Raw genomic sequence first — 22,379 nt, forward strand, 5'->3', positions numbered from 1 at the left:
GATTTTTCATCATGAACGGGTGTTGTATTTTATCAAATGCTTTCTCGGCATCTATTGAGATAATCATATGGTTTTTCTTCTGCAGTCTGTTAATGTGGTGTATCACATTGATTGTCTTGCGCACATTAAACCATCCCTGCATACCAGGGATAAATCCCACTTGGTCTGGGTGGATGATCGTTCTGATGTGTTGTTGCATTCTATTGGCGAGAATTTTATTGAGGATTTTTGCATCTATGTTCATCAGGGATATTGGTCTGTAATTCTCTTTCAGTGCTGCATCTTTTTCCGGCTTAGGATTTAAGGTGATGCTGGCTTCATAGAAAGAATTTGGGAGGATTCCCTCTTCTTCGATTGTTCTGAATAGTTTGAGAAGAATTGGAGTTAGTTCTTCTTTAAATGTCTGGTAGAATTCAGCAGTGAATCCATCTGGTCCTGGGCTTTTCTTTGTTGGGAGGGCCTTTATTACTGTTACAATTTCTGTCTCAGTTATGGGTCTGTTTAGGTTTTCGATGTCTTCATGGTTCAATTTTGGTAGGTTGCATGTGTCCAGGAATCTATCCATTTCTGATAGGTTTCCCTGTTTGCTGGCATACAAGTCCTTGTAGTAATTTCTGATGATTCTTTTTATTTCTGTGGTGTCTGTTGTTACGTTTCCTTTTTCATCTCTGATTTTATTGATTTGGGTCTTTTCTCTTCTTTTTTTAGTTAGTTGGGCCAGTGGGGTGTCAATTTTGTTTATTTTTTCAAAAAACCAGCTCCTCGTTTGGCTGATTTTTTTGTAATGTTTTTCTTGATTCAATCCTGTTGATTTTAATTATTTCCCTTCTCCTACTAGATTTGGGTCTGGTTTCCTGTAGGTTTTCTAGATCCTTGAGGTGAATTGAAAGCTCATCTATTTGGTGCCTTTCCAATTTCTTGATGTAGGCACCTATTGATATAAACTTTCCTCTTAACACTGCTTTTGCTGTGTCCCATAAGTTTTGGTATGTTGTGCTGTTATCCTCATTTACTTCCAGAAAGTTTTTGATTTCTCTTTTGATTTCTTCTATGACCCATTGTTCATTCAGTAGCATGTTGTTCAATCTCCATGTGTTTGCGTATGCTCTAGGGATTCCTGAGTTGCTAATTTCCAACTTCATTCCTTTATGGTCTGAGAAGCTGCATGGTATGATTCTAATTCTTTTGAATTTGCTGAGACTTGCTTTATGGCCTAGTATGTGGTCAATCCTAGAGAAGGTTCCATGTACTGCTGAGAAGAATGTAAAATCTTTAGCTGTAGGATTGAAAGTTCTGTATATATCTGTTAGATCCATTTGGGCTATAGTGTCGTTTAAATCTACTGTATCCTTGTTGATCTTCTGCCCTATTGATCTGTCTATTTCTTTTTTTTTATCTTTTATTTAATGAATATAAATTTCCAAAGTACGACTCATGTGTTGCAATGGCTTCCCCCCCCCATACCGTCCCTCCCTCCCACAACCCTCCCCTTTCCCACTCCCTCTCCCCTTCCGTTCACATCAAGATTCATTTTCGATTATCTTAATATACAGAAGATCAGCTTAGTATACCTTAAGTAAGTGTTTCAACAGTTTGCTCCCACACAGAAACATAAAGTGAAAAATAATAGATGATTTTTTTTAAATGATGATGAAATCAGATCAGACCTATTGTCATGTTTAATCCCAGTGAGAGTCAAGTTGGGAATTGATAATTTCTTTTCTTTTTTTTTTTACAGAATATCAGTTTAGTGTACATTAAGTAAAGATTTCAATCGTTTGCACCCCCATAGAAACACAAAGTGAAATATACTGTTTGAGTACTCGTTATAGCATTAAGCCTCAGTGTACAGCACGTTAAGGACAGAGATCCTACATGAGGAGTAAGTGCACAGTGACTCCTGTTGTTGACTTTACAAATTGACACTCCTGTTTATGGCATCAGTAATCTCCCTATGCACCAGTTATGAGTTTCCAAGGCTATGGAAGCCCCTTGAGTTCTCCGACTCTTATCTTGTTTAGACACGGTCATAGTCAAAGTGGAGGTTCTCTCCTCCCTTCAGAGAAAGGCACCTCCCTCTTTGAAGACCTGTTCTTTCCACTGGGATCTCACTCACAGAGATCTTTTTGCCAGAGTGTCTTGGCTTTCCATGCCTGAAATACTCTCATGGGCTTTTCAGCCAGATCCGAGTGCCTTTAGGGCTGATTCTGAGGCCAGAGTGCTATTTAGGACATCTGCCATTCTATGAGTCTGCTGAGTATCTCACTTCCCATGTTGGATCACTCTCCCCTTTATTTATTCTATCGGTTGGTGTTAGCAGATACTAGACTTGTTTATGTGCTCCCTTTGACTCTTAGTCCTTTCATTATGATCAATTGTGAACTGAAATTGATCACTTGGACTAGTGAGATGGCATTGGCACATGCCACCTTGATGGGATTGAATTGGAATCCCCTGGTATGTTTCCAACTCTACCAATTGGGGCAAGTCAGCCCGAGCATGCCCCAAATTATACATCTCTTCCCTCTCTTATTCCCACTCTTATGTTTAACAGGGATCACATTTCAGTTAATTTTCAACACTTAAGAATAACTGTGTATTAATTACAGAATTAAACCAGTCATATTAAGTAGAACAGACAAAAAAAATACTATGAGGGATAATGTATTAAGTTGTCCATTAGCAGTCAGAGCTATGCTGATCAAGTCACCATTTCTCATAGTGTCCATTTCACTTCAGGAGGTTTCCTTTTTGGTGTTCAGTCAGTTGTCATCGATCAGGGAGAACATATGGTATTTGTCCCTTTGGGACTGGCTTACTTCACTCAGCATGATGTGTTCCAGATTCCTCCATTTTGTTGCAAATGACTGGATTTCATTGTTTCTTACTGCGGTATAGTACTCTAAAGAATACATATCCCATAATTTCTTTATCCAGTCTACCGTTGATGGGCATTTGTGTTGGTTCCAGGTCTTGGCTATTGTGAATTGTGCTGCAATAAACATTAGGCTGCAGACCGCTTTTTTGTTTATCAATTTAAATTCCTTTGGGTAAATTCCAAGGAGTGGGATGGCTGGGTCGAACGGTAGGGTTATATTCAGGTTTCTGAGGAATCTCCAGACTGATTTCCATAGTGGCTTGACCAGTTTGCATTCCCACCAACAGTGGGTTAGTGTCCCTTTTTCCCCACATCCTCGCCAGCATCTGTTGTTGGTAGATTTCTGTATGTGAGCCATTCTAACCGGGGTGAGGTGAAACCTCATTGTGCTTTTGATTTGCATTTCCCTGATTGCTAGTGACCTTGAACATTTTTTCATGTGCCTGTTGGCCATTTGGATTTCCTCTTTTGAAAAATGTCTATTGAGGTCCTTGGCCCATCTCTTAAGTGGGTTGTTGGTTTTGTTTTTGTGGAGTTTCTTGATCTCTTTGTAGATTCTGGTTATTAACCCTTTATCTGTTGCATAGTTTGCAAATATTTTTTCCCATTCTGTCGGTTGTCTCTTCACTCTCCTGACTGTTTCTTTTGCAGTACAGAAACTTCTCAATTTGATGCAATCCCAATAGTTGATTTTGGCTTTGACTGCCTGTGCCTCCCGGGTCTTTTCCAGAAATTCTTTGCCTGTGCCAATATCTTGAAGGGTTTCTCCAATGTTCTCTAATAACTTGATGGTGTCAGGACGTAGATTTAGGTCTTTAATCCACGTTGAGTGGATTTTTGTGTAAGGTGTAAGGTAGGGGTCTTGCTTCATGCTTCTGCACATGGAAATCCAGTTTTCCCAGCACCATTTATTGAATAGACTGTCCTTGCTCCAGGAATTGGTTTTAGATCCTTGATCAAATATAAGTTGGCTGTAGATGTTTGGGTTGATTTCTGGTGTTTCAATTCTGTTCCATTGGTCTATCCATCTGTTTCTGTACCAGTACCATGCTGTTTTGATTACAACTGCCCTGTAGTATGTCCTGAAATCTGGTATTGTGATGCCTCCGGCTTTGTTTTTGTTGTACAAGATTGCTTTAGCTATTCGAGGTCTCTTGTGCCTCCATATGAATTTCAGCATCATTTTTTCTAGATCTGCGAAGAATGTCTTTGGTATCTTGATTGGGATTGCATTGAATCTATAAATTGCTTTTGGGAGAATGGACATTTTGATGATGTTGATTCTTCCAATCCATGAGCATGGAAGATTTTTCCATTTTTTGGTATCCTCTTCTATTTCTTTCTTTAAGGTTTTGTAATTTTCATCATAGAGATCTTTAACGTCCTTGGTTAAGTTTATTCCAAGGTATTTGATTGTTTTTGTAGCTATTGTGAATGGGAGTGATCTTAGCAGTTCTTTCTCAGTCATGGCATTGCTTGTGTATACAAAGGCTGTTGATTTTTGTGCATTGATTTTATATCCTGCCACTTTGCCAAACTCCTCTATGAGTTCCAATAGTCTCTTAGTAGAGTTCTTTGGATCCTCTAAGTACAGAATCATATCGTCTGCAAAGAGGGATAGTTTGACTTCTTCCTTCTTGATTTTTATTCCTTTGATTTCTTTTTCTTGTCTGATGGCTCTGGCTAAAACTTCCAGAACTATGTTAAATAGCAGTGGTGAGAGTGGGCATCCCTGCCTGGTGCCAGATTTCAGTGGAAATGCTTCCAACTTTTCCCCATTCAATAGGATGCTGGCTGTGGGTTTTTCATAAATTGCTTTGATTATATTGAGGAATGTTCCTTCTATACCCAATTTGCTTAGAGTTTTCATCATGAAAGGGTGTTGAATTTTATCAAATGCTTTCTCTGCATCAATTGAGATAATCATATGGTTTTTCTTCTGCAGTCTGTTAATGTGGTGAATCACATTGATTGATTTGCGAATGTTGAACCATCCCTGCACACCAGGGATGAATCCCACTTGGTCTGGGTGGATGATTTTCCTGATGTGTTGTTGTATTCTATTGGCCAGAATTTTATTGAGGATTTTTGCGTCTGTGTTCATCAGGGATATTGGTCTATAATTTTCTTTCAGTGCTGCATCTTTCTCTGGCTTAGGGATTAAGGTGATGCTGGCTTCATAGAAAGAATTTGGGAGGATTCCCTCTTTTTCGATTGTTCTGAATAGTTTGAGAAGAAATGGAATCAGTTCTTCTTTAAATGTCTGGTAGAATTCAGCAGTGAATCCATCTGGTCCTGGGCTTTTCTTTGTTGGGAGGGCCTTTATTACTGTTTCAATTTCTGTTTCAGTTATGGGTCTATTTAGGTTTTCGATGTCTTCATGGTTCAATTTTGGTAGATTGCATGTGTCCAGGAATCTATCCATTTCTGATAGGTTTCCCTGTTTGCTGGCATACAAGTCCTTGTAGTAATTTCTGATGATTCTTTTTATTTCTGTGGTGTCTGTTGTTACGTTTCCTTTTTCATCTCTGATTTTATTGATTTGGGTCTTTTCTCTTCTTTTTTTAGTTAGTTGGGCCAATGGGGTATCAATTTTGTTTATTTTTTCAAAAAACCAGCTTCTCGCTTGGCTGATTTTTTGTAATTTTTTTTGGATTCAATCCTGTTAATTTCTTCTCTGGTTTTAATTATTTCCCTTCTCCTACTAGATTTGGGTTTGGTTTGCTGCAGTTTTTCTAGGTCCTTGAGGTGCGCTGAAAGCTCATTTATTTGGTACCTTTCCAATTTCTTGGTATAGGCACCTATTGCTATAAATTTGCCTCTCAATACTGCTTTTGCTGCATCCCATAAGTTTTGATATGTTGTGTTGTTATCTTCATTTACTTCCAGAAAGTTTTTGATTTCTCTTTTGATTTCTTGAATGACCCAGTGTTCATTCAGGAGCATGTTGTTCAGTCTCCATGTGTTTGCATACTTTCTGGGGTTTCCTGAGTTGCTAATTTCCAGCTTCATCCCGCTGTGGTCTGAGAAGCTGCATGGTATGATTCTAATTCTTTTAAATTTGCTGAGACTTGCTTTATGGCCTAGTATGTGATCAATCCTAGAGAAGGTTCCATGCGCTGCTGAGAAGAATGTGAAGTCTGTAGATGTAGGGTTGAAAGTTCTGTAGATATCTGTTAGATCCATTTGGGCAATAGTGTCAATTAAATCTGCTGTTTCCTTGTTGATCTTCTGTCTGGATGATCTGTCTATTTCTGAGAGTGGAGTATTGAAGTCCCCCAGTACTATTGTATTGGAATCTAAATCTCCCTTTAAGTCCCTTAACATATCTTTTAAATAGACCGGTGCCCTGTAGTTAGTTGCATATACATTTATAATAGTTACATCTTCCTGTTGAATTGAACCCTTAATCATTATATAGTGTCCCTCTTTGTCTCTCTTAACAGTTTTTGTATTAAAGTTTATTTTGTCTGATATTAATATGGCTACACCTGCTTTTTTTTTGTTTCTGTTGGCATGGAATATCTTTTTCCAACCTTTCACTTTCAGTCTGCATGCCTCTTTGTTAGAGAGATGTGTTTCTTGTAGGCAACAAATAGTTGGGTTGTGTTCTGTGAGCCAGTTAGCCAAACAGTGTCTTTTAACTGAAGAATTCAGACCATTAATGTTCAATGTGACTATTGATACGTAGTGACTTTGCCCTGCCATTTTCCCGGAAATATTTTCTAGTATATGCTTTGAGCTTCCCATGCTCTTTTACTGGTAGGTGTTCTTCCTTTCCCTTCTTTCATATTGATGGCCGTGTTTCTGTGTTTCTGAGTGTAGCACATCTTTAAGTATCTTTTGCAGGGCCGGACGAGTGGCCACAAAGTCTTTCAATTTCTGTTTGCTATGAAAGGTCTTTATTTCACCTTCATTCACAAATGAGAGCTTGGCAGGATATAATATTCTGGGCTGGCAATTTTTCTCTCTTAGCACCTGTGCTATGTCTCGCCATTCCCTCCTAGCTTGTAGGGTTTCTGATGAGAAGTCAGCTGTGAGTCTGATTGGAGATCCTCTGAGAGTAATCTGACGTTTCTCTCTTGCACATTTTAGGATCTTTTCTTTATGTTTCACTGTGGTAAGTTTAATTACCACGTGTCGTGGTGAGGATCTCTTTTGGTCATGTTTATTGGGGGTTCTATGAGCTTCCTGTACTAGGATATCTCTGTCCTTCTCCAAACCTGGAAAGTTCTCTGCTAGTATCTCACTAAAAAGGCCTTCCAATCCTTTCTCTCTCTCCATGCCTTCAGGAACTCCTAGAACTCGAATGTTGGTTTTTTTAATAGTATCCTGTAGATTCCCAACAATATTTTTTAGGTTTCTAATTTCCTCTTCTTTTCTTTGGTTTGACTGTATGTTTTCCTGTGCTCTATCTTCTAAGTCCGATATTCTCTCTTCTGCTTCACCCATTCTGTTTTTAAGGCTTTCTAATGTGTTTGTCATTTGATCTATTGAGCTCTTCATTTCATTTTGATTTCTCTTCACTATAACACTTTCCTGTTCTACTAGTTTCTGAGTTTCATTTTGACTCTTCCTTAAAATTTCGTTCTCACGAGAGAGATTTTCAATCTTGTCCATTAAGGATTTCTGTAGTTCAAGGATTTGCTTTTGAAAACTTCTAAATGTTCTTATCATAAATTTTTTGAAATCCGTATCTTGCATTTCTTCTATCTCATCATCTTCATACTCTTGGCTTGGGGTGTTTTGCTTATTTGGAGGCATCATAGTGTCATCGTTGATCTTGCTCCCTCTATTTCTGTGTTTGTTACTCGGCATAGTTAATTCTTCTTGCGTCACTGTGCGTTTTTTTTTTTTATACTGTGTCCGTGTTAAGTGGACTGCCTGCTGTTGGAGGAGCCTTGGAGGCTTGAGATGGGTGCGGCCTGAGAGCTCTGCCTGGTTCTTCCTGGTTAAGGGTGTGCAAAAGTACACCCTCAGGTTATGCGTGGTATATCTCTCTCTTTTTATTTATTTATTTATTTTATTTATTCAGGGGGTAAGTAACACCGCAGGGCACCGCTGTGCAGAATTGATGGTATTTAGCTTCCAGTCTTTGGCTCCTCTGGACTCCCACTGGGTTTCCTAGGCTACTGAATTGTAGTGACTCAGTTTCTTAGCTCTCCCCCATTGATATGTAAATCCAGAGAGGAGGCCTGCTCTTTGTCTCTTGGGAATTCTTCAAGCCTTGCAGCCTTGTAACCTTTGCAAGTTTAGGGGGAAGAGAAACCCCGAAGCTTTTTTTTTCCTTCTTTCCGGTAGTGAGTTTGCTGCACTTTCCGGCCCCCCTCTAGATTCTGACCCCCGTTTCCCCACCAATGTCTCGGGTTATTGAGCTCACCTTCCCTTCCAGCGCCGATGTGTGGACTCGGAGCCCTGAGCGTCCCAAGTCTCCCCGCTGTTGTCTGTGTGGCATGCACTCCCCTTTGAGCACTGGCGTGCAGACCCCGGGGCTTCTGCGGCTCTGTCCCACGACTTGGCTTCCACGCGGTGGGCGACCTTGTTCTCCCAGTAGGTCCTCCGATTCACGATTCCCGTGCAATTTTTTCCTGGTTCTTTTTTCTGCGGCTACCGTAACTCCCCTTTTATTAAACTAAATTTTCCCGGACTATTGGTGCGCGCCCTCACTATTCCGCCATCTTGGCTCCGCCTGATCTGTCTATTTCTGAGAGTGGAGTATTGAAGTCCCCCAGTAGTATTGTATTGGGGTCTAAGTCTCTTTAAGCATCTTTTGCAGGGCTGGACGAGTGGCAACAAATTCTTTCAATTTCTGTTTGCTATGAAAAGTCTTTATTTCACCTTCATTCACAAATGATAGCTTTGCAGGATATAATATTCTGGGCTGGCAGTTGTTCTCTCTTAGTACCTGGGCTATATCTCGCCATTCCCTCCTGGCTTGTAGAGTTTCTGATGAGAAGTCAGCTGTGAGTCTGATTGGAGATCCTCTGAGAGTAATCTGACGTTTCTCTCTTGCACATTTTAGGATCTTTTCTTTATGTTTCACTGTGGAGAGTTTAATTACTACGTGTCGTGGTGAGGATCTCTTTTGGTCATGTTTATTAGGGGTTCTGTGGGCTTCCTGTACTAGGATTTCTCTGTCCTTCTCCAAACCTGAGAAATTTTCTGCTAATATCTCACTAAAAAGGCCTTCTAATCCTTTCTCCCTCTCCATGCCTTCAGGAACTCCTAGAACCCGAATGTTGGGTTTTTTAATAGTATCCTGAAGATTCCCGACAATATGTTTTAGATTCCTAATTTCCTCGTCTTTTCTTTGGTCTGACTGTATCCTTTCCTGTTCTCTGTCTTCTAAGTCCGATATTCTCTCTTCTGCTTCTCCCATTCTGTTTGTAAGGCTCTCTATTGTGTTTTTCATTTGATCTATTGAATTCTTCACTTCAGTCACTATCCCAGTTTCCTGTTGTACTAGTTGTTTCGTTTCATTTTGATTCCTCCTTAATATTTCATTTTCACGAGAGAGATTTTCTATCTTGTCCATTAAGGATTTCTGTAGTTCCAGAATTTGTTTTTGAGAACTTCTTAATGTTCTTATCAATTTTTTGAGATCTGCTTCTTGCATTTCTTCTATGTCATCATCCTCATAATCTTGAATTGGGGTGTCTTTTTCATTTGAGGGCTTCATGGTGACTTCCTTGTTTTTATTACCTTGGTTTTTGCGTTTGTTATTTGTCATATTGGAGATATTTGGTTTCTTCACTGTGGTGCTTTTTCTTGTTATACTATGACTCTAGATTAGGTGGACTATCTGTTTTTGATGGAGCCTTAGGGCTTGAGATGGGTGTGGCCTGAGAGCTCTGTTTGGTGTGCCAAAGGTGACACTCCCAGGTTAGGCGTGGTAAATCTCTCTCTCTCTCTGTCTTTTTTTTTTTTTGATTCAAAAGGGAAGTTATTCTGCACAGCTGAATGAAGTTGGAGGTAGTTAGCAGGCAAATGATATACCCACAGGAGCCAGAGATCAGAAGCTCTTTCCCAAGGACCACACAGGGAATCTGTTCGGCCCTCAGAGTGGGCTCAAATTCTCCTTCAGTCTCCCACTGGGTTGCCAAAGTTACGGAATTGTAGCGTCTCTGGAGAGTGCTCACGTGAATTCCGTGAGTTCTCTCCCCCACCGTCTCTTTTTTCACAGTCTCAGTTCAGTAGCACCACAAATTTACTAGGTCCTAATCTCCTGTTAATTTGTCCCACCCAGAGTCAGGTTTTTCTGCTAGGCTCAGGGCCGGTGCAGGCCTGAGGTCGCTCTGCTTATGACGTATGTCCAAAATGGCGCCTGCTCTTTGTCTTGCACGCCCTTGAGAGGTGAGCGGAGAGAGAGAAACCCGTCCGTACCAGTCACCTTTTTTTTTTCTCTCTCTCTCTCTTCCAGTTAGCCTGGTGAACTTCCCCCCCCACCGGGGTTCGTTCCCTCTAGTCTCCTCTCTCCGCTTGCCTGCCGGTGTCTTGGGCTATTGAGGTTCGGCTCACCTCGCGTACCAGCGCTGATGTGTTGAGTCTGCCACTGGTGTCCCGAACTGTGGGCTCCCACGCTCTCCACGCAGGTCCACTCCCCTTCCAGCGCCGATGTGTGGACTCGGAGCCCTGGACGTTCCAAGTCTCCCCGCTGTTGTCTGTGTGGCACGCACTCCCCTTCGAGCACTGGTGCGTAGAGCCTGCGGCTTGCGCAGCTTGGTCCCGCGGCTCGGCTTCTGCGGCTTGGTCCCGCGGCTCGGCTTCTGCGCGGTGGGCGACCTTGTTCTCCCAGTAGGTCCTCCGATTCGCGGCCACTCAATCCAGAAGAGTTTCCTCTGCAATATTTTCCTGGTTCTTTTTTCTGAGGCTACCGTAACTCCCCTTTTATTAAACTAAATTTTCCCGGACTATCGGTGCGCGCCCTCACTATTCCGCCATCCGAGCTTTCCTCCCTCTTTTTTTTTTTTTTTGAAGATTTATTTATTTATTTGAAAGGCAGAGCTACAAAGAGGCAGAAGTAGAGAGGAGGGTGGGAGGTAGGTCTTCTATCTGCTGGTTCATTCCCCAGATCATAGTTTTTTCATAATGAAGGTAGTAGGTGCAGGTACTGGCCAGTGAGTCCCAGTTTGAGACTCCACATCCCATATCAGAGTGCTGCTCTAGGTCCTGGGTACTCCCCTTCCTGCTTCCTGCTCATGCATACTGGGAGGCAGTGGATGATGGCCCAAGTGCTTGGGCTCCTGCCACCCATCTAGCAGACCTGTTGGAGTTCTAGCTTTGGCCTAGTGCAGTGCTTGGGTGATTCTGGCATTTGGGGAGTGAGCCAGTGGATGGGAGCTTGCTTCCCCCAACCCTCTTTCAAGTACATGAAAATAAAAAATAAATTTTCTAAAAATAATGAAGATAGATTACTCATATCACAAGAAACTTGAATGTTTAAAAGTTTTTGTTTAAATTTAGTGAGTAGAGAAGGTTGGCCCAAAACTAAGATTTACTATGGAATTGTGTTTAGGTTGAGAGCTTTATAAACACTAGAGAGTATATATTTTTTTTAATTTTTTATTTTTTGGACAGGCAGAGTGGATAGTGAGAGAGAGAGACAGACAGAAAGGTCTTCCTTTGCCGTTGGTTCACCCTCCAATGGCCGCCGCGGCTGGCGCGCTGCGGCCGGCGCACCGCGCTGATCCGATGGCAGGAGCCAGGAGCCAGGTGCTTTTTCCTGGTCTCCCATGGGGTGCAGGGCCCAAGCACCTGGGCCATCCTCCACTGCACTCCCTGGCCACAGCAGAGGGCTGGCCTGGAAGAGGGGCAACCGGGACAGAATCCGGCGCCCCAACCGGGACTAGAACCCGGTGTGCCGGCGCCGCTAGGCGGAGGATTAGCCTAGTGAGCCGCGGCGCCGGCCTTAGAGAGTATATATTATGAGCTGTTTGTCACCTTCTAGAAGGATCTGCTTCATTCATGGAAGATTCTTAGGTTTCTGGACTTTATGTGCCCAAAATAAGCCATCAGAGTTGATGCTTCTGTGTAAGACCCCCAAGCTCCATAGTGGCCTCTAATTCTGTTACTGTCTTTTGGGGAATGCCACCTGAGTTTCTGTTAAAAAGATGACTTTGAGAAGGACTTTCATAATTATTAGCCATTTTACTATGCAGGATGTAGAAACACTAAATTCATAAAGTTGATTAAAATTTTTTTAATGTAGGGCTATTGAGTGTGAAGATCATATTAACTTTGCTGTTACAACTAGAGTCTTTATGTTTCACTGAGTCTGTCCCAACCTCTTAGAAGTGTTAGGTTCCTTCCTTTTAGTAATGGAACCAGTTCTCAGTGTCCTTAAGCCTCTAAGCTGTTATTCATAGTGATTCTGTGAATCTTACCCAAATAAGAGAACTTTACCTCCCTTATGTGAATAAAAAGTCTATGAGCAAAGGTTTCAATAAACTCAGAAAAACAGGGACTTTTTCACTGGCTGTTTAATCAACTGCCGTCTGCTTGTTCCAGGCATTCTGGAACAAGGAAGAATGATTGTGTATGCCCTTCTCTCTACTTAGAGATTTTAGCATTCTGAAACAGTGGTTCTTAACTTACTAAACAAACCATTTTTAAGAATAATGTGGACTGTCTCCAGGGTCTGTAACATTGTAAAGATAGTTAAATTTCTTCATTAATGTGGACTCCTCTGGTCAACAATGCTAGTTTTAGGGGTTCTGATTTGTTTGTGTCTTGGGAACTCTTTTTTTTTTTTGTAAATAGTTTTTATCCTTTTGTAAAGAATTCCCATTCTGTGTCTTTCTAGAAATTGTATTAATGGCTTATATTACAATATCCATTTTTCTTAATTTAGTGCTTTTTAAACATTGAACATCTCAGTCAGGGAAGTCTTTCTTCGGCTGGTGCCTCAGCTCATTAGGCTAATCCTCCGCCTGTTGTGCCGGCACCCCGGGTTCTAGTCCCGGTTGGGGCACCGGATTCTGTCCTGGTTGCTCCTCTTCCAGTCCAGCTCTCTGCTGTGGCCCGGGAGTGCAGTGGAGGATGGCCCAAGTGCCTGGGCTCTGCATCTACATGGGAGACCAGGAGGTAGCACCTGGCTCCTGGCTTCTGATCCGCGCAGCATGCTGGCTGTAGCGGCCACTTGGGGGGTGAACCAATGGAAAAAGGAAGACCTTTCTCTCTCTCTCTCTCTCTCTCTCTCTCTCTCTCTCTCTCTTACTGTCTAACTCTGCCTATCAAAAAATAAAATAAAATAAAATAAACGTTGAACAAAAATTCCAGTTTTCTTTTGAAAGAGTCAGTGAGGTATTAAAATGCATTCAGGGTTAAATGTGGAAATTATGGAGTTGATGTTCTGCATACATAGATAAAAGTATGCCCTTCTGTTTGCAAAAGAGACAAGTCAGTCTAAAAGGTTGACAACACAAATGTGGATTAACTAACTACCTTCCAATCTTGATTGGAACTTGGAATTCTTAAGGGTAATTTTATTTAAGATTAACGAAAAATTAGGATCTCTGATTTACAGACGCTGACATCAGGACTCTGAAAGGAATCTGAGATTGAGGGATATATAAAGAATCTTGTGATCTTGGCATAAGAGAGCTAAAAGATGTTGAGATGAATTGAATATTATTACAATATCTAAGTCACTTGAAGAGAATTTCATTTATACTAACGAGTTTACTCCTTTGCTCTAAATTTTATACTAAAGTTGCCTAAATGTAGAAGTTAAGCTTTTACTGTCTTGACTCCCCTAAACTCTGACTTTGTTTCACCTGAATGTAGGTGAAAATTAATTCACTTCCATGGATGGATGATAGATTCTGTTTCAGATGTAGAAATATTTATCAGTTGGATTCTTCCACTGCAAACAATTAAAGCTGAATGACTTAAGTAAAAATGGAATTTATTGAAGGGTATTATGGCAACACATAGAATCCAAGGAATGCAGTAGCTACATCAACTGGGAAGGAAAAATTAGGTCAACTTTGGTGCTCCCAGTAGTATGCCAAATGGGAATTCCTTTAAGCAAATGTCTCAACTTGACTAGGGCAAAGGATGTTTATGTTAGTTTTTAAGCTACATAATCTTTCTTTTCCATATTTATTTTTGTTTTGATTCATTATTATTATCATATGTAAAGCCTGCTTAAATTTGATAGTCTTATTATTTTATTCATGTGCATATTTCTGCTGTCATCCTTGGCATAGACTTTTTCTTTGGTGCTCAATAGCATGGAATTAATGGTTTTAAAGAATTAGTTTTTGAAAGGCTAAGTTTTTATCTGTCTAGCAGTGATTGCACGAGAAGGTTAGAAGACATTTATGGTGCAGATAGAAAAATATTCCTGGAAGTTGCTGTAAAAAAGCACTTGGTGTTGATTGCTGTGCCGTAGACATCTTTTACCTTGATTGATACTCTTAAATTAAGAGTCATTTTCTGCTAACTTAGTAATTGGTGGTGGTGGTGGAGATTGAGAACAAAAGGTCTGTCTTCCACAGACATGAGGGAGGGCAAGTGTGACACATCTTGCTTTGTCTCTTTATTTTGATTTAATTGACTGACTTAATATTTGCTTAAGTCAGAGCAAAGAGATCTCTGTGGCAGTGCTCTGTGAGTCATTCTTCACCAATTCTGGGTCTTTTTTTCCTCACCCCTTTTAATACTAATCTTATAATTGTTGGTATTCTGAGATTTGTACTTACTTAGACTGGCTCTCTTTGAACTTGGACTAGTCCTTTTTGACGAATTATTGGATTCAAGACATGCTAAACCCATTGTCTTAAGAATATTTAATGGTAGAGCTAGAATTTGGGCACAGGTATCCCAACAACAGATGTTTCATCTAATGGACTGGGTGTAATGTAATTAAATATTCTCATAAACTATTTTCTTGATTGTAAATAATAAAAATATAAAATTAGTATTATAGAAAAATCTCAGTATTGCAAGGCTCAGAAAATGTTCATGTCTTTGCAATTAATTCAATTAATTCAGTTAATTCAATTAATCCAGCCAATTATGAAATGGGGTTATGAATGATAGTGTCATTTATGTATGCAATGATAAATTCTCTATTTTCTGTAAATATAAATCATCCAATGCTAAGTCAGCAATGGCCAAAACAAAGTTATTAATTAAAAAAAAAAAGAATAAAGCTACTGGGCCGGCGCCACAGCTCAATAGGGTAATCCTCCCCCTGCGGCGCCAGCACACAGGTCGGGGCACCAGATTCTGTCCCGGTTGCTCCTCTTCCTGTCCAGCTCTCTGCTGTGGCCAGGGAGTGCAGTGGAGGATGGCCCAAGTCCTTGGGCCCTGCACACGCACAGGAGACCAGGAGAAGCACCTGGCTCCTGGCTTCAGATCAGCGCGGTGTGCCAGCTGCAGCGCGCTGGATGTAGAGGCCACTAGAGGGGTGAACCAATGGAAAAAGGAAGACCTTTCTCTCTGTCTCTCTCTCTTACTGTCCACTCCGCCTGTTAAAAAAAAAAAAAGAATAAAGCTACTGAAACAAAATACCACAGACGAGGGGGCTTAAACAACAGAAACTTATTTTCTCACAGTTCTGGAAGCTCAGAGTCCCTGACCAAGGTTGAGGCAAACTTCAAGACCTGTGTCCTTATGTGGCCTTTGCTTCGCATGTGATGGAAGAAGGGGAAAGAAAGATGTCTTTGGTGTGTCTTCCTCTATAATTACAGACACTAGTCCTGTTGGATTAAGGCCCCAATAACCTTAGGGCCTCACTTAACCTTTTTTATTTTTTAAAGATTTCTTTATTTATTTGAAAGTCAGAGTTACACAGAGAGAGGAGAGGCAGAGAGAGAAGTTCTCCGTCCAATGGTTCACTCCCCAGATAGCCTTAACAGCAGGAGTTGTGTCGATCTGAAGACAGGAGCCAGGAGCCTCCTCCAGGTCTCCCACGCTGGTACAGGGGCCCAAGGACTTTGTCCGTCCTCCACTGCTTTCCCAGGACATAGCAGAGAGCGGGATTGGAAGAGGAGCAGTCATGACTAGAACCAGTGCCCGCATGGAATGCTGGCACTTCAGGCCAGGGCGCCAACCCACTGTGCCACAGCACCATCCCCTCACTTAACCTTTATTGCCCTTTTTTTTAAGACTTATTTTTTATTTATTTGAAAGGTAGTTACAGAGAGAGAGGTAGAGGCAGTGAGAGAGATCTTCCATCTGCTGGTTTACTTGCCAAATGGCTGCGGCAACCAGGGCTGGGCCAGGGCAAAGCCAGGAGCCAGGAGCTTCTGGTTCTTCCATGTGAGTGCAGGGACCCAAAGACTGAGGCCATCCTCCGCTGCTTTCCCAGGCACATCAGCAGGGAGGTGGATCAGAAGTGCAGCAGGTAGGACTCAAACCGGCTCCCATATAGGATGCCAGCAATCCAGACCAGAGCTTCAACCTGCTGCACCACAGCTCCAGCCCCTCACTACTTTTTTAAAGCCCTCACCTTTAAAAACAGTCATTTTGGGGATTAGAGATTCAACATATGAATTTGGGAGAGACACAGTGCAGTTCTTTGAGGGGTGGGGATGTGTGGCCCATGGGTTGCGTAAGGCTCACAGAATCATTTGGTCTGGCCCTATCAAGGCAAACCCAGTAAGGACTCAAAATTCAATAAATCTATTACACACACATTTTTAAGTTGATAATTTTGTATGGCCCATGAATGATGTTATAAATATTCAAATGGGCCTTGGCAGAAAGAAGTTTCCCCTTTCTTCAGTCGTCACTTTCATATAGTTAATAGGTAGATTCTCTTATTTTGTAGTAATAAATAAAGTGATTTTCTATAAAACTTATTTGCTATTGAAGGGGGGATAAGTCATGTCATTTTGGCCCTCTGCACCTCAGTTTCCTCATCTGTACAGCATGACATTTGAGCTACTTGGCTTCTGAACACAGAAATTCTGTGGCTCTGCAATTCACAGTTACAGATTTCTGATATTATTCAGCAGGTAGATTATAGGAAGCATCTTATGATAGAAGTTGAATTCTATAAATTAGCATTCTACTAACTTTCATCATTGAAATGATGTCACTCTAAATACCTATAGATTCTTTTATCGACACTTTCCAACTAGCTATGCTGGGCAGTGTTTTCTATGTACAGTGTAAAGGTTTGGATGTAACGTCTTTCTTTTTTTCCCCAGTTAATACCTTTCATTTATTCAATATAATTTATCCTTTATTAATTATTATTTAACCATTTCACTATAATGGAGTCAAACAGTGCAGTCATTTTAGATAGGAAAATGTGAGAATCCCTCTCTTGCCTACATCTCTTTCAAAGGAGACGTTAGAAGTAGCAGTTTGGTTTATGTACCCTTCCAGTCTTCTTTCTGTGAATGCACTTGTGTGTATTAATTTGTGCATATAAGTTTTCATAGTATGTCTTGTAATATGTCTTGTAAACTTTTAATACATACCAGGTTCTATGTCTATCATTTAAAATGACTATATAGTATTACATAATATTATCATAATTTACTTAACCATTTCCTTCTGCTGGACATCAGTTTGTTTTCTTTGTCACTGTTAAAAACATCACTGCAAACCCATGCATTTAGGCAGAGATTCCTTTATATTTCCTACATTTAGGATTGAAATGACTGAACATTTTGAAAACTTCTACCAAATTTGTCTTCCTAAAAAGCTTTACAGACTTACCTTTCATTCAACTGAGAATGAAAATGTTCACTTACCCTGACCATTGCCAATTGATGTTGTGATTTTAAAATCGCTGCCAGGCTAATGGTTCAAATTTTTTTTCAGTTTTAAAAGTTGCATTTAAATGTCATCTGGGATATTAAGCATCTTTTTGTTTGTTATCTATTTGTATTTCTCCACGAATTGCTCTACTTTGCTCATTATTCTTGTGGAATTAAATCTTTGTATTATTGATTTTCTTGAGCTCTTTATAGATTTGAGTTGTTAATCCTTTATCAATTGCATAATTTAGAAATATTTTCTAAAGAGCTCAAGAAACTCAAAAACAATCACAATAACAAAACAAATAGTCCAGTTAAGAAATGGCCAAAGGACTTGAACAGGCATTTTTCAAAAGTTGAAATTCAGATGGCCAACAGACACATGAAAAAATGCTCAGGATCATTAGCCATCAGGGAAATGCAAATAAAGACCACAATGGGGATTTACCTTACCCCAGCTAGGATGGCTATCATACAGAAATCAAAAAAACAGTAAAAGCTGGTGAGGATGTGGGGGAAAAGGTACCCTAATCCACTTGGTGGTGGTGGGAATGTAAACTAGTACAGCCATTGTGGAAGAAAATGTGGGGATTCCTCAGAAAGCTGAAAATAGATCTATCATATGTGACCCTGCCATCCTGAAATCAGCATATGAAATAGTTATCTGTACCCCCATGTTTATTGCAGCTCAATTCACAATAGCTAAGACGTGGAATCAACCCAGGGACTCATCAACCAATGACTGGATAAAGAACAAATGGTGTTATATAGACTATGGAATATTGTATTGTATTGAGCTATAAAAAAGAATGAAATCTTGTCTTTTACAACACAATTAATGTAACTGGAAACCATTATACTTTGTGAAATAAGCCAGTCCCAAAAAGACAAAATATAATGTTTTCCCTGGTCTGGGGTAACTAATAGAATATAAAAAATGTAACGGATATCAGTAAAATTGCCATTTTGAGAATTGATTATTGTTTACAGTCCATATCTCTACTGTTGAGGAACAGTGTTTTTATTCTCACAATTTGTTGAATTCTTTACTTAGTAGAGCATTAAGCTTAGGATTATAAAGTAAACTGAAATTATGTCATTGTAAAAATTAAAAGAAAGGCTAAGAAAGGAAAGAGGAGGGAGGGTAGGAATGTGGGCTGCAGGAAGGCTAGGGTGGGAAATATCCCCGTGCTCCTAAATCTGTATATATGAAATACATAGGGCCGGCACCACAGCTCAATAGGCTAATCCTCCGCCTGCGTTGCTGGCACCACAGGTTTTAGTCCCAGTCGGGGAGCCGGATTCTATCCCGGTTGCTCCTCTTCTAGTCCAGCTCTCTGCTGTGGCCCAGGGGTGCAGTGGAGGATGGCCCAAATCCTTGGGCTCTTCACCCGCATGGGAGACCAGGAGAGACACCTGGCTCCTGGCTTCAGATCAGTGCAGCACACTGGCCGCAGCAGCCATTAGGGGGTGAACCAATGGAAAAGGAAGACCTTTCTTTCTGTCTCTCTCTCTCACTGTCCACTCAGCCTGTCAAAAAAAAAAAATGAAATACGTAAGATTTGTTCACCTTATATAAATTAAAAGATATAAATAAAAGATTATATCATAATCTTTTAGTATTGATTTGTAAGATTTTTCAAAAATGTACTTTGTGTGTAAATCTCTCTCTTTTTTTTTTTTTTAAAGATTTATTTGTTTGTTTGAAAGAGTTCCAATGTTGAGGAAGATAGAGCGGGCGAGTGAGCATTTGAACCATCGTCGCTGGTTTCCCAGGCCGTTCCTTAGGAAGGAGCTGAATTGGAAGTGGAGCAGCCTGACTCAAACTGGCACCCCTATGGGATGTCGACGTCACAGGCAGAGGGTTTATCTGTTCACCACAATGCCAGCCTGACTCTTTCCTTTTGAATGTTACATATATGTATTTTCCCTATCTTCTGCTTCTCTTTTGACTTTGCTGATTGTATCTTATGGAATGGAGATTTTTCATTTTGTGAAAATGTAAATCATTATCTTAATGGGATGAGTGTTCTCTATAGCATTTAAGAATGGGTTCCCTGAGTAGAGTTATTTACATTTTTGGTAATATGTCTTTAACTCCATTTTAGAATAAATGGATGATCAGTTGACCCACCCCTTTGTGTTGTGCAGTCCATTCCTTTCTTCACTGATTGAAAGCCCTCTTTATTTTAGTCTGAACCTTCATAAATAATATAAGCAAAGTTATGAGTATTTCTGGACTGTATTCTGTTCATTTTGTTGTAGTTTTCTAATTCTACCAGTTGTGAGCTTCTGCTTGTAGTGATTTTCCATGTCTTGAAATCTGAGAGAACAAGAATGTTGTCCTTCATTTAGTTTCTTCTGCACAGCTATTTGCTGGGTTTTTTTTTATGGCTTTTTCCTTCTTTCTCTCTGTGAGCTATTATTTCTTAGTATTGCTGTAACCTTACTCTGTCCCCTCTGATTGTTGCTGTTAAGTTACATGTGAACTAGGAAACTAGCTAACAGGCTGCTGGTACTTTAGATAAGCCAATCCCTAAACTGAGGAAATGATGAATTCATAAGAGAGTTGCTCATGGTGAAATGTTTATGCCTTAATACATAAAATTTATTACATGTTTCAGTATCTTAGAGGCCTGAATTTTTTATGTTTCTAAGTTTTTGGCAATACTTTATATAGTCAGTGTTGCTGAATGTGTAATGTCTGTATAGACATTCATGTATACTAAAAATTATTTTAAGAGCAGAAACTAGTCTGGCACCACAGCTCACGAGGCTAATCCTCTGCCTGCGGTGCCGGTACTCGGGTTCTAGTCTTGGTTGGAGTGCTGGTTCTGTCCCGGTTGCTCCTCTTCCTGTCCAGCTCTCTGCTGTGGTCTGGGAGTGCAGTGGAGGATGGCCCAGGTCCTTGGGCCCTGCATCTGCATGGGAGACCAGGAGGGAGCACTTGGTTCCTGGCTTCGGATCGGCTCAGAGCACCAGCCACGGTGGCCATATGGGGGGAAGACCTTTCTCTCTGTCTCTCTCACTGTCTAACTCTGTCTGTCAAAAAAAAGAGCAGAAACTATATTTATATCACTTTATGGAACAACTTCATTTCTATCACTTTATCTTAGTGAAAGTTGTTTGTAATAGGAAAGCAAGAAAATATGACCAAGTCCATGCATTGCTTTGGAATTTTCTTTATTAACAATAGAGAATAAAATAAAAATACAAGAAGTAGATAGTTAAGGAGAATAAGCTTATTTTAAATCATCTGTAGGTAGATTCTGTTATGAGAACAACATCTGTTACCATAGAGTTTGCTTTAGTGCATGATCAGCTGTTATAAAAATAAAAAGGCTGGGAGCTATTTTGTGCTTTATAAAAATAATTATCATTAGTAGCTTTGAGCAGCTACAGCCTTTATTGTAACCTTATATGAGGAACTTAAAGTGGCCTTCTCTTTTTTACTGTAAAATTAATAGAATATCCTGCATAATGTGCTCAGGTAGAAAGCAGGTAAGATAGAGAAGTAGGGATTTATAAAAATAAATTGTGTACAGTTTTTTGTTACATTTGTGTTAATCAAGTAAAATGAGGATGTGACATGCTTTTTAGAACTTTAAGATTTTGTCTTTCTTTAAAATATCGCTGGTACTATGAATATGTACACGTGTGATAGCATATTATTTAGGGAAATACTATTTTCCTTTTCCTACGGTGGATTAAATAAGGGTTTCATGGACTGCACCAAGATTTGGCGTATCTGGGGGACAGAAAGGAACCTATACTTTTCTATACATTTCAAGCTTAGAGTGACACAGAGAACCAGAAGTTGAATAGTTGTCTATTATTGTTAGCATCTGGAGAGTTTAGTCAGATCTCACTTGAGGAAGAAACATACCTCTTTTGGTCTGGAATTTCTGTCTAGACTGGGATTTCTGTCTGGACTGAGATTCAGTAAATTGGTGTACTATATTTCAGCACCCACAAATAGATCCAGCCTACAGAAATATATGTTGATTGGCCCACATCATGTTTTTAAAATATCCAGATTTAAGGCTTCTCCTAAAAAACTGGACAATTTGACAGGTGTTGCCCCATATCACTCCATTGGTAGCAACTAGATAGATACATGCTTCTAGTTTGCCAGCATAAGTGCTAAAGTTATTCAGTTCTTAGTGTTCAAGATGACAGCTATATTTTTTCTAAAAAAAAACCAAATTGTTTTTACCCTCATAAAACATAAAACATCTACCCTGATGTTTTATCAGTTGTCATTTATCACTACACATGTGTAGTTATCAACTTGGACAACTCATTTATGTTACCTTCCCAGTTTCTAAAAGATTGGAACGTTTAATGTACAGTCAACAGTAGACACTGCTTTCTTTGTGTCTGCTGTAGCTAAAAGACAAATAAGTAGGTAACAGTCTAACATAGGACAAAATAAATTATTCTTTTCTGTAAACATACTATATATTCATGCCTTTATAGTTTGCTCTTGCAAACTCCTTCCTGGTTACCACATTGCTAGAAGCACCCCAAATACTCCATCTTCCGTAGGCTCCCAGGTGTGTTAGCAGGAAGCTGCATCAGAAGTGGAGCAGCCAGAGTTTGAACTTGTGCTCCAACTGCACAACACTGACCCCATATTTATTTTTTTTCTTGCTTGTAACAGTTAGTCTACTCCCTTGCTGAGTGATTCCTACTCAGCTCAGCTCCCAACACCTGGGCTTTTCCTTGATTACCACTGTCTGTAGTGTTTTCCCTCTTTCCAAGTTTTAGAAAAATTTCTC

At 40.2% G+C, this 22,379-nt stretch overlaps 2 long non-coding RNA genes across 2 annotated transcripts in view; one reads left to right on the top strand and one right to left on the bottom strand.

Moving 5' to 3' along the window:
* LOC149123449 (uncharacterized) overlaps nt 1-19,663 on the top strand; it is a 48,054-nt gene extending 28,391 nt beyond the window's left edge. The window contains exon 3 of the long non-coding RNA XR_016216059.1: nt 19,288-19,663. This is a non-coding gene — a long non-coding RNA (uncharacterized LOC149123449). The remainder of the gene's footprint in view (nt 1-19,287) is intronic.
* The window catches only part of LOC149123446 (uncharacterized), a 231,943-nt gene that overhangs the window by 192,439 nt on the left and 17,125 nt on the right, over nt 1-22,379 (bottom strand). The window lies entirely within an intron of this gene.

This window comes from Oryctolagus cuniculus, chromosome 11, assembly GCF_051225735.1.
Source record: "Oryctolagus cuniculus isolate XC-2025 breed Fujian yellow rabbit chromosome 11, ASM5122573v1, whole genome shotgun sequence".
NCBI lineage: Eukaryota > Metazoa > Chordata > Mammalia > Lagomorpha > Leporidae > Oryctolagus > Oryctolagus cuniculus.